Consider the following 11481-nt stretch of genomic DNA (forward strand, 5'->3'; position numbering starts at 1 on the left):
TAATATTCCTATTATGTTATGATTATCTGCAGAGCTCGAGCTCTGCAGTCTTTCCCTCTTTCTCTTGCTCTAATCTATGTGGGCATTTCCATTATGCCTGTCAGCACAGAGTCTGAATGTCTTCTAAGCAAGAAGAAATAGTAACTCTTTTTTCTCCCATCAACAAAATACAAACTTTATCTCAGCTAGTATGAAGTCTTCTAAAAATGCCAGTGTGCCAAGAAGGGGAGCATGGAAATTTATCATGGATACAACACCTCATTCTCCAGTCTGCTTTCTGCTCTATTTATGCATTGCTTTGAGTCTCTCTGTGACGATGGGAGTGAGCTGATGTCTGTGGTATTTTTAGGGTATTTATATAAGGAATGATTCTTTAAGTATAGCATCAAGGTTAAGTGTGATGTAGCAACTCATGAAGTGCTTTTGACAGCTGAGTACCCCCTCCCAGAAAAGTATTGTCTGCTTTATTTTTATTGCAAATGTCACTTAAATGTAAGATACTGAGCAATACTGCTTGCAGCACTAGGTCTGTCATATACAGAAAGACACTGACCAGAAGTGACAAAATAATCACAAGTCTTTGTGCAACAGATGCTTTAGTCACATTTTATATGACGTAAAACTCATTTTAAAAACATTCACAAGAAGTTATGCTGCCTTGACAGTGTTTGATTTCAATTTTACCTCAGTCAGCCCCTACTCTGCTGCTGGCCAGAGTAACAGGGTAGAGCCCTCTCACCTCCATTCACATTTCAAAATGAATGAAGCTACCAACAATGTTTTGTTTGCATCTTCACTGAGAGAGAGGCAGAGAGGTAATGTGCAAAGGTCCTTATAATTCCAAGACAATATATTTTATGCTCATAGTTCATATTAGTAATTCAAACTGTCATACTGTATACTTTAAGAACAAGACAGGAAGGAACTTGTTCCGTTTGTGAGTTTTTCTTTTTTCTCAGAACAGTCCTTTGAAACCTTATTTGCATTGAAAATAGTTATTGAAAAGCTGAGTGTCATGTCAGGGTTCCTATTCTACTCAGAGGATGCAATTTTGCTTTGAAAATTGGTCTCTCATCTTGAATGAGCAAATAAGCATCCTGGTGGATGCCAATTAGATGAACTTTTGTATCCTGAGTAGAACTGCTGAGAGCAATTTTGATGGACTGAATTTGCATCTGAATATGCTTTCAACTGGATCTAAAACACTTTGTAAAATCAGATTGATCTCTCCAGAGTTCCTTCAATGGAAAATATCCCAGTAATGTAATTTTATTTGGAAAGATTCAGAGCAAGACATTTGGATTTCTGTTTAGTTCCTAAGACATTTTTTTTTCTTTTAACTACCCAAATAACATATCTTGAAAAGTCAGTATAAAAGTATTTCAGTTTTTCTAAAAGTAAACACTGAGAATAGTTCCAGCTTTTTGTTTCTGTGCTTTCGAGACTTATATTCAAGGAAAAATCTGTAACACTGATTCCTATCAGAAAAAAGTCAAATACTGAAATCCTGAAATTCTTTTGAAAAACAACTTCCATTCTCAGACTTAATCTGTAGAGGGAGAAGCATTGATTGCTTAAAATGTTTCCAGCTGCAATAGTCTAAATCAGGAATTTAAAAATATTTTTGATAGATGCTGCCTTTGATAATGGCAGCACTGGGTATAATCACTGACAGGAATAGCACTGATTACTGGTATCAGGCAAAAGCACTTCCAGCTCTGTCTGTCTATCCTTCAGAGCTAGCTTCCATACCATTATGGTTTATACTGTGATCCCAGAACTGCTGAAATTTGTACCAGGGTTTTTGGGCACTGGAGTGTGTACTAACCTGGATTTTCAGTGTCTCCCTACATCTAAGGCTGATGTTAAGGGAATTCTAAATAGATTCAGAAAAACTATTTTTGGGAGAAGCTGTGCATCAGCATCCTTCCATGAGCAGGCAGGATTGGTGTGCACTTTTAAAATCTGTTCCTCTGCATCCTAAATACCCCAGGATACAGTAAAAGTGCATAATTACTTCATCTTGCCTTTAGACAAATTATATGCCAATCTTTTGCAGTAAAAAATATTTTTTTCTCAGCTCCATGGAGCTACAGATTGGTGCCATTGATGTACTGCTGTTATTCCTGTTCATCTGGACTCAAAAAAAAAAAAAAAAAAAAGCAACTATCAGGGAAGATGAAAGGAACTGTACTGCCTCTAAAACCTCTTGTGAATTGTTGATTCTGCTTGGATTCAAAAGATCATCTTCAGCAGTGGTGGGCATTGCAACATTAGGACAGGTAGTGACCAGTGCTCTGTGAAAAGGGATCACACCGATGGAACAAAGGTTATCCAAGATATCACTATTATGTAGTTCCTCAAGTCTAAAATAAAATCCTGTGTCAGAGTGAGGCATTAATGCCAGCAATTGCTAAAGGAAAGACACCTTAGTGAATATAGAGAGAGTCTCCTGTTCTTAAAAGTAACAATGGTAAAATTGCTGTGCTTCACTGAAACAGGCAGAGCGAGCAGATGCCTCTCTCCCTTCAGGAGTCTCCTTTATGTCAAAGTTAATTTTCTAAGGAATTTCCAACATGATTAACCTTATCCCAGTGCTAGACCTGAAGGAAGCCCTGATGAAGATATTTGGTGGCTACTTTTGTTTCGTGTCTCAGAATAAACACAACTGAGTCAGTCCTTTAAAATTAGTAACCAGAGGCCAAGGGGAGTCATTCTGTGGAAGCCTCCTCCTGTGCCTGGCTGCAAAGATCAGCTGAAGGACTGCTCTGCAAGCTGGGCCCTCCTGAGAGTGGCCAGGAGAAGAGGAAGGAGAAATGTCTTTCCTAGGTTTTTGCTTTTCCTTTTGAAGGGAGATATTTCTTCAGTCACCACCTTTACTATTGCCCTGAGCTCCTGTGCTGTGAGCTGTCTCTTTGTAGCAAAAAGGAGGCTGAATTTATCAGATGCTGTGATACTCCGATTCAGCCACTAAGCCTGTACTGTGATGAATGCTGCTGTGGGCAGACGATGTAATGGCAGGGAACTTCTGAAGAGCCTGCAAGGGAGGGAGGAAGGAGAACAGTGTCATCTTGACATCTCAAAAGCCCGTCAGTTTCCAGGAATAAAGATCACCCATATCCATTCTCCACCCTTCCAGACAAAGCCCTGGCCTGTGCAGCTTTCTGGAGGAGAATCTCACATCCCTCACAGTGGTTACATAAAGACCTGATGCACACAAAGGCAGGCCTGTGTTTACAGTGGCAGCTAGACAAACTCATAAACAATACCTCTCCCAACAGCACAAGTTCATACAAAATCCGTCTTCAGCGAGCTGGAAGATAAACATGATTCTGTGTTTTTCTTTTAAATAGAAAATTCTACAGCAAATGATGGCTTTATTGCTTTAAATGACCGCTTGACAATTTTGGGGGATAAAGTTTGAATCCTTATTATAGGTTATTAGAAGCACAAGAAACACTTTGCTACAGCTAAGAAAAGCTTTCAGATAATTATGAGTTTAAAGCTGCAAGTTGTATATGCTGCTGGGTCAGCAGCCTCCTAACTGTGCTGTATTTTTTGTAGCTGCAGAAAATGGCATGTTGAACTTGAATTGTTTGGGAGAAAGTATATATTGCATACAGATGGAGAGATTAGGAATTCTTACTCCCAGGAGAGCTCTGTGAAATAGAATATATCAAAAGCAACCCTTAAACTTTTCATATGCTCATATAAAGATGCTTACATACATGCACACATGCACATTTTGGCACATCACTGTTCTGACTTATGGCCAGTGACAGAGCTTCATTTTGTGGGCCAAGATTGCTTCTGCCATTTCTTTTCCAGAGAGACCTGGCTGAACATCTTCACCTCCCTTGCTGAGAGGTCAAAGTTAGAGTTACATAATTTCCAGAGACTATAATCAGTGCTAGGTATAGCCAACTATAATATGATGATTATAATCAGAAAAATTATCCAGGTTCATCTTGCCCCTGTGAAAAATGGGAAAAAAAGAAATCCTTTCCAGAAGGTCCAAAAGCCTTTGGATTGCTTGTCACAAGGTGTGAGGGGAAACATCCTAGTGCTGTACTCGAGCTTCTTTTTGTTGGTGGTCAGCTGGTGTTGGTGACCTGGCCCTCTCCTCAGACAACAAAAAAGGGTTACTGGAAAATATTAATACAGATCTTTGGAAAAAATGAACTGGAGATGTGAATCAGTCTCACTGAAGGCTGCAAGCTTCTCTGGGAAATTCTGTAGGCAAGTTTGGCCCTCAGTACATGGCATTTTTTTCCTCTCATCAAACAAAATTGCCAAAGTATAAAAGGTTTCCCTGCAAATCACTTTCTTCAGAGGAAGAAAGTGAAGCTGATGAACCTGGGAAAGGAAAACTCAGTGTTAGCAATACAGAATCTGTTCTATTTATGAGGAACCTTCTGTTTCAGCCTGCCAGATTGAACAGTCATTATTAATCCCATTTTGCAGTACTGATTACATTAAAATTATTCTTTGTATTGTACAGTACTATATAACACTGAAACCTTGAGGAGGTAGAAGCTAAACAAGAAGAATTTTGCAGCTTACTCTATAAGCTAGAAAAATCTGGCTTGTGGCAGCTTCAGCCACTTGCTAATAAACTATCCAGAGACAGGGAGAAGAAGAAAGAGAACAGGCTGAACCTTCTACAAGATGCCTAGTGGAAGTTTTTTCTTGGCCAACATCTTTTCACTCATGACTACTCTCACTCAATTCCAGTTGAAAGCAGCTGCTTCCCTAGAATGGGCTGCAGCTTTCCCAACTTTCCTCTCTTGGCCTCACGACTGTCAGAATTTGACATAAAAAGTTGCATTAAAACATGTATGCAAGCCTTTTTTGGTTTTTTGTTGGCCATGAAAATATTCTTGCAATAATTTTTAAAGATACCACACATTCTTTTGCCTCAGAAATGTGTTCTCTGTAATACCTTTCTTTCAATATTGTCTTTATGACCACTAAGGGTTCAGCTTTTATATTTATTTTGATTGCGTATACAAAATCCAAGATATGTTGCTATTCTCTGCCATTTGGTAGATGCTATTTGATTTTGGTATTCAGTTAATGGAAATGGAAACATTGAGGTACATTCAGACTTTTGGCAATTTTACTTATTTTCACAAATTCTATTATGCACCATTCTTGATGCAGAATCCATTTATGAAGAAAGTAACATTTCAGATTTCAGTTCTATCAAGTGCTAAATGCTCCCAGCAAAGCTCTCGAGTCCTTCCACAGCGGACCTACATAGCAAGGTCTTATTTGGTATCAGATTCTCCTTCAAAGAGGTGACTGGATTCCAACATATGTTTAGAAAAATCAATCTCTGCAGCAAAACCTTCTCTGCAGGATTTCCTATTCACTACCCCGAGCTCCTTCTGCTGCATGCTGACTCTTGGTAGCTCATGCTCACTTGCTGAACTCTTCCCTCTCACTTTGTAAGGAACTTCGGCACTATACTCAGGGGAGGGTTTTTTGCTTTAAAAGCTGCTTGTTTGTGTCTAAATCTCTTTGCTGTGTAAACTGCAGCATTCCCCAGCACCCAGGTCTGAGTGTCTGCCCGAACTACCTGGATATGAGAGCCCCCACCTTATTTTAGGTTCTTAAGAACCAAGACATGGAAAAGCAAAGGCTACCCCTGAATATTCCATACTTTAAAATCAATTAATCTCTTTGCATTTTTATTTCTACTTCTTACTCCTTCTCAATCCATTTGTTGGATCTGTACCAGCAGACAGAACTACATGACTTGCACTACAGGATGAAATGACTTTAAATGGCAATGTGGCACTAGTACAGCAATAACATCTCAGCAGCAGACAGTGTGAGATTAATGTCACCATTAGCAAGTGGATGTTTGATATCTTAACCTCAAGGATTCATTGGGCTTGTAAATCTGTAGGAGCTCGGCTGGGTTCTCAGTTGTTACAGATCACAGAAATAATGTAAACAGGCATTTACTGGGGCCTCATGGAACTGGAAAGTCTGTGTTTGCTTGAACAGTCTTCATAAAAAGTAGAAATCTTGTTATAATATAAACATGAATGTATATGTATATAAAAATTGTTTGATGGAAGAAAATTTAATAAACCTAAATTCAGTAAGCAGAAGTTAAAAACAACTGCATATAAAATATTGAAAGGAGAAAGCAGCAGCTCCTTCATACTTGTGAGCTCAGAGATGGCAAGTAAATATTTGGGGCATAATTCCTCACTGTTCTTGTCAACTCAAAAATATTTTATAATATTAGGAGAACAGCAAAATACCTCTACCTGAAGCAAAATACAGCAAAATACCTCTCCCTCCTGAGCTGGGAGAGGCATGGCAAGCAGACCATATCCTGAGAGTTTTCTGGGTGCCATTTGTCAATTGGCACCCACAGACCCCACTGTGTCCCTAAATCAAACAAAACCCACACATCTGGCAGGGCCGAGCCCTTAATGATGGGGCTACTACTGCTCTCTGCTGGTGCAGTCAGACTTAGGAAAACACTGCTGAACTGAACCAAACCAACTCTGAGAAAACAAATCGTGCTGCCTAGAGCTGTGCAAAGGGTGAGCATTCCCCATTGGGTAGGTTCTGACATTTTCAGCCTTTATTTTTCTTTCTGATTTTAATAGATGCTGGCATATCTTCATACCTGACAAGGGATATATTTGGGATCTACTACAATATTCTATTTCAGAAAAACCCAGGCTTTTATTTCTTAACTTTGAAACTTTTCTGTTGTAATATGCAAAATAAAACAAAACAAAACCACAAACAAACAAACAACCCCCCCAACGCCCCCCCCCAAAAAAAAACCCAAAAAACAAAACCAAAAACTAAAAACAAGACCAAAATAAAAACCCCAATCTGTTTTGAAAGGGAGAAAATTATTTAATCTGAAAACATACCTGTCCTTCATTTAATCCCCTTTCCTCTGAATCTGACCACTTTCACTTTCTTCCCATAGTTACTATTCTCTGAAGCCCCAAAACTGTTGTACAAATATTTTGTCTACCTCATGTGCCTTTTCAGAGGGGTATTAATTTAGAAATTCAAATTACTTGTAGTATGAAAAACAGTGGCTGAGAAAGAGCACTGATAAACAAATGATAGTTTGTTTATTACAAAGAAGACATCTAATGTATGTTATAAACATCTAGGTGTCATTTTTCTTTCATGAAAGTTCTACTTGTTGTCTCTATCTAATGACTTCCTTTTTTTTTCTGATAGAAGTACATTAAAGTAATTATGCCTTAAGTTTTAGCTTTCATATTTTCCATATTGTGTACTGCATTAGTATATAACTCTGAACTTCATATAAAGTGTTAGCAAGTTCTCCTCACAATTTAATTAGACAAAACCATCCTTTTCCAGCTTGAGAACCAAGGATACCATTGCAGCTTTAGCCTCAAGAAGTATAAACATTGAATTGAGGAGAGCAATCTGGGAGGATGGGACTTCATAACCCGAAGCTGTAACTGGACAATTAACCCTAATATGTAAATGGACCAAAACTTCTAAAAGTGTGAAAACTCGTAACTTGGGATTCATCTTGAGTCCACCTTGGGCAGAGCTTTTTCTGCCCAAGGTGTATCCTTTGAAGGCCTTTCAATAAATACCTACTTTATTCTTTTAACACGGTCTAGCCTCTGTTCCAGATCAGCCTCTTTAGGCATCAATCTCTTCCCTTGTTTAATCTACATGGGATCAATAATGACCCTGCTGAATAATGTGTCTTGTTGTTTACCGATGCCTTGAGAGGCTACCTGGAGCAGAAGCTGGACAGAGTTAAAGGAATAAAGTAGGTATTTATTAAAAGGCCTTCAAATGATACACCTTTGGTAGTACAAGAGCCCAGCCAGGGCTCTGCCCAAGATGGACTCAAGATGAATCCCAAGTCACGAGTTTTCACACCTTTATAAGTTTTGGTCCATTTAAATATTGGGGTTAATTGTCCAGTTACAGCTTCAGGTTATGAAGTCCCATCCTCTCAGATTGCTCTCCTCAATTCACTGTTTGCACTTTTTGGGCCTGAAGCTGCAATGGTATCCTTGGTTCTCAGGCTGGAAAAGGATTTTTTTTGTCTGACTAAACTGTGAAGAGAACTTGCTAACATTTTATATGAAGTTCAGAGTCATACATTAAGGCAGTACAGAATCTAAAAAATATAAAAGCTAAAACTTAAGAAATCAAGACAAGAAAATAAACTTAGTCATTTCCACATACATATACATAAACAAAGACCCAACATAAAAACTAATTGCTGTTTTATTGCAAATACAACATACAATGAGCATCAATTTTAAGCAGAACTCCTAAACAAGTTTATATTAGCTTTTCAAAAATAGCACAATAAGATATATAAAAAAAGTATAAAGTTAAAGTAATCATAAGGAAATGTATCACCTATAGTAGATCATGTTGATGATGTCATGCAGAGCAACCCACTAAAATTTAATTCATGGTGAGCTCTGACCAAAACTCAGTATCATGACATCTATATGGTGGGTGTAGCTCTCAAGCCAAATAACTGCCTATTTTACAGGGGAAAAATACACTTAAAGAGACATTAAGGCCTTGTTTTTGTAAATCTTTATTTCTAACTGGAATGAATATGATGTCCCCTTAAGCTGTAGCTCTTTACCACAGCTTCAGTCAACACACACAGCTTGTAAAAATAGCCTCAAATCTGCTATGTCCTTTCCCCCCATAAACTAAATAGAGTATCAGTCTATCTCACTCCTTTCTACACATCTTGCTATCACAAAACCACCCACTGAACAGTCCTGCTAGGTAGCAAATTGTAGTTTAGTATCTTTTGAGTAAGATCTCACGTGAATGCCTCTTGTAGCTGAATAATTTCATTTTACAGCTTCCTGCTCCTGTGTGGACAGGATTTGCACTCAAGGGTGAACAGAGCTAAAAGGTTTGATCAATGCCTGTTCAGCATGTAAGTGCCCTTTGATCTTAGGCCTCAGAGGATCCTCACACGTGCTACTTCAGAATTTGTGATTTGTTTTTAATGGGTTGAGATAAGAAGCTTTCACAATGCTCATCCTCAGAGTCTCACTGTCCTGTGATTTATGTGCCATTCCTATGCTTTTAAAATGTTACAGAAAGAACTATATTTATGGCAGGTTTTTTATGATGTTACAGAAAGTGGTTTCAGAATATGTAATGCATCATACAGGTACACATTGTAAGAAGGATATGGTAACTTTTCTGAGTGTCTTGCTACTTTCATTCACATTAATCAGATTTATATGTCCCAGTGGATGAAAGCATGAACTGCAGAGATTTTAATTCAATCTGCTAGGACAAGTGGCTGACTCAGAGTTGAGAAGGAGCATGACCTTTCCTCATCAGTTTTCTCTTAGCACCAATGTAGAAAATCTTGTAATCCTCAGTGAGGAAAAATAAACCTTTGGTGTTTCTTGAGTGGCTTTCCTGGCCATTTTGTCCCCAGTACAGCTCGTGTGCATAAAGCAGGCTTCAGACTGTTGGAGACACCTTTTCTTCATCATTCTCAGCTTATGGGATCAATCTAGTTTCTAGCTAAGGCAAAAATTGCAGTTAGGGTTAGGGATTGGAATGGCTTATATTATTTAGTACATTTTTTAGTGCAGACACATTCCTGGGAAGAATTATGGAAACCTCTGGCTATCTTTTCTCTGGAAGTCATGTGTCATGTTTCCATCTCATCTCAAAAATTTATTTTCCTTGCGAAAAATTCCTGTTTTCAACAACAAGGTGTGTACATAGAGAAAAAAGGATAAAAAGTCACCATGTACTAAACCCACATGGCAGATATCACAGTCTTCACTCTTCTTCCTGTCCTCCACTACAGCCTGTTCACCATAATTCTCCTCACCCTTCCAAGGAATGCAGGCCAAATTCAGGTTGCTGCAGGGCTATGCAGGGCCAGGCTTCAAGGCTGGGTGTCAGTGCAGGTTTGGCACTGCTGACCAGGGGTGGCTGTCTGAAGCCAGAAATTCAGCAGCTCCACAAGGTACATTCAGAAATACTTAATGACCTTAAAGGATTAGCCAGGACTGAGAAGAAAGTGGTCCTGCTTGCTCTCTGGGGTAACTCAGGCCAAGCAGGTGCTGGTGACCAGGATTTCACTCAATGCAGTAAGAGCTGTCACCCTTGGGCCCTTTCCCTGCCTCCCTCTGTGTGTGTCTGTAGGAAGAAATTAGAGGCATTGTGGGTGGCATCAGCAGCCCCTGGAATGGGATTATTTGGGATATAGGCACAGGGTTAGATGCCTGCAGCACTGCTGCACACAGCACTGGGTACAGGCACCCATCCCAGCCGAGCTCCCTGTGCTGTCACCGGGAGATGGAGCTGCCGACTGGGCTGCAGGAGACCCCGAGCACCCTGACCTGTGCTGTGCCCCCAGCTTGTCCCTCAGCACCCTGGGCCCTGGTGACACTGCCTACAGCTTCTTCTCTTGGAGGATCACGAGCTGAAAGCTCACTCCTGTCACTGGGCACACTTAGGTCTCCCAAACTTCTTCCACATGAGCTGGAAACCCAATCCGAGCAGTCTTACCTGTATGAGCTTTGAGTCTGTGGTGTCAAGCCTGTTTGACTTCTCAGGCATTTGCTTGAAGAATATGTTTGAGATATGTTTCTTCATTAATTTTTTTCTTAAAGATCTTGGCTTTTATTATGCCATCAAGGCATCAGGAATTAATGTTTATGTCATTGTAGTTCAAATTATTAATTTCAAATTAGATTTATTGCTGGAAATGAATCCAGAATCCTTACCACTGGAAATCCATTACTTTCAACACAAACAAGAAATTAATCAAGTGAAGCACTACAACTGAGGCAGCAGCAGAAATCCATGCAATGCAAAATGTATTTTGGCTCTTCACTTCCCACTTCTTTTGGGAGACCTACACACCCTGGTGGCCCTGCTCATGTGGACAGCTTGCAGGATACTGCTGTTCAGTGGCCAAGTTCCCTGTTCTAATTAGATTAACCATAACACAGGGATTCTATGGTGAACATTAAGTTGAAATGCATGAAAAAAAAAAAAAGACAAAGGCAGAAAGAAAGCCTTCATCAATGATTCTATTTTAAAAGTAAGTGTTATTTCAAGGCCAAATTTCAAATTTCAGTTGAATATTTTTAGAACTGTCATGCTCTAACTTCAGCTGGCAAATAAGTACCACACAGCTGCTCGCTCATACACACACCAAAACCTGCAGTGGGATGGGGAAGTGAATGAGGAAAAGGCAAAGTCCATGGGTTGATATTAGAACAGTTTAATAACTGAAAGAAGTAAAATATAATAATAATAGCAACAATAGTAACAATAATAATAGTAAGGAGAATGAAAAAGAGAAAAATAAAATCTAGGACAACCAAGGGATGCTCAATGCAGCTGCTTACTACCTGCCAGGGACCCATTCCCAGTCTGTCCCTGAGCAGTGATTAAACCTTCCTGGCCAATCTCCCCCAGTTTCCTTAC

The sequence above is a fragment of the Vidua chalybeata genome, chromosome 5 (assembly GCF_026979565.1).
Source record: "Vidua chalybeata isolate OUT-0048 chromosome 5, bVidCha1 merged haplotype, whole genome shotgun sequence".
NCBI classification, from domain to species: Eukaryota; Metazoa; Chordata; class Aves; order Passeriformes; family Viduidae; genus Vidua; species Vidua chalybeata.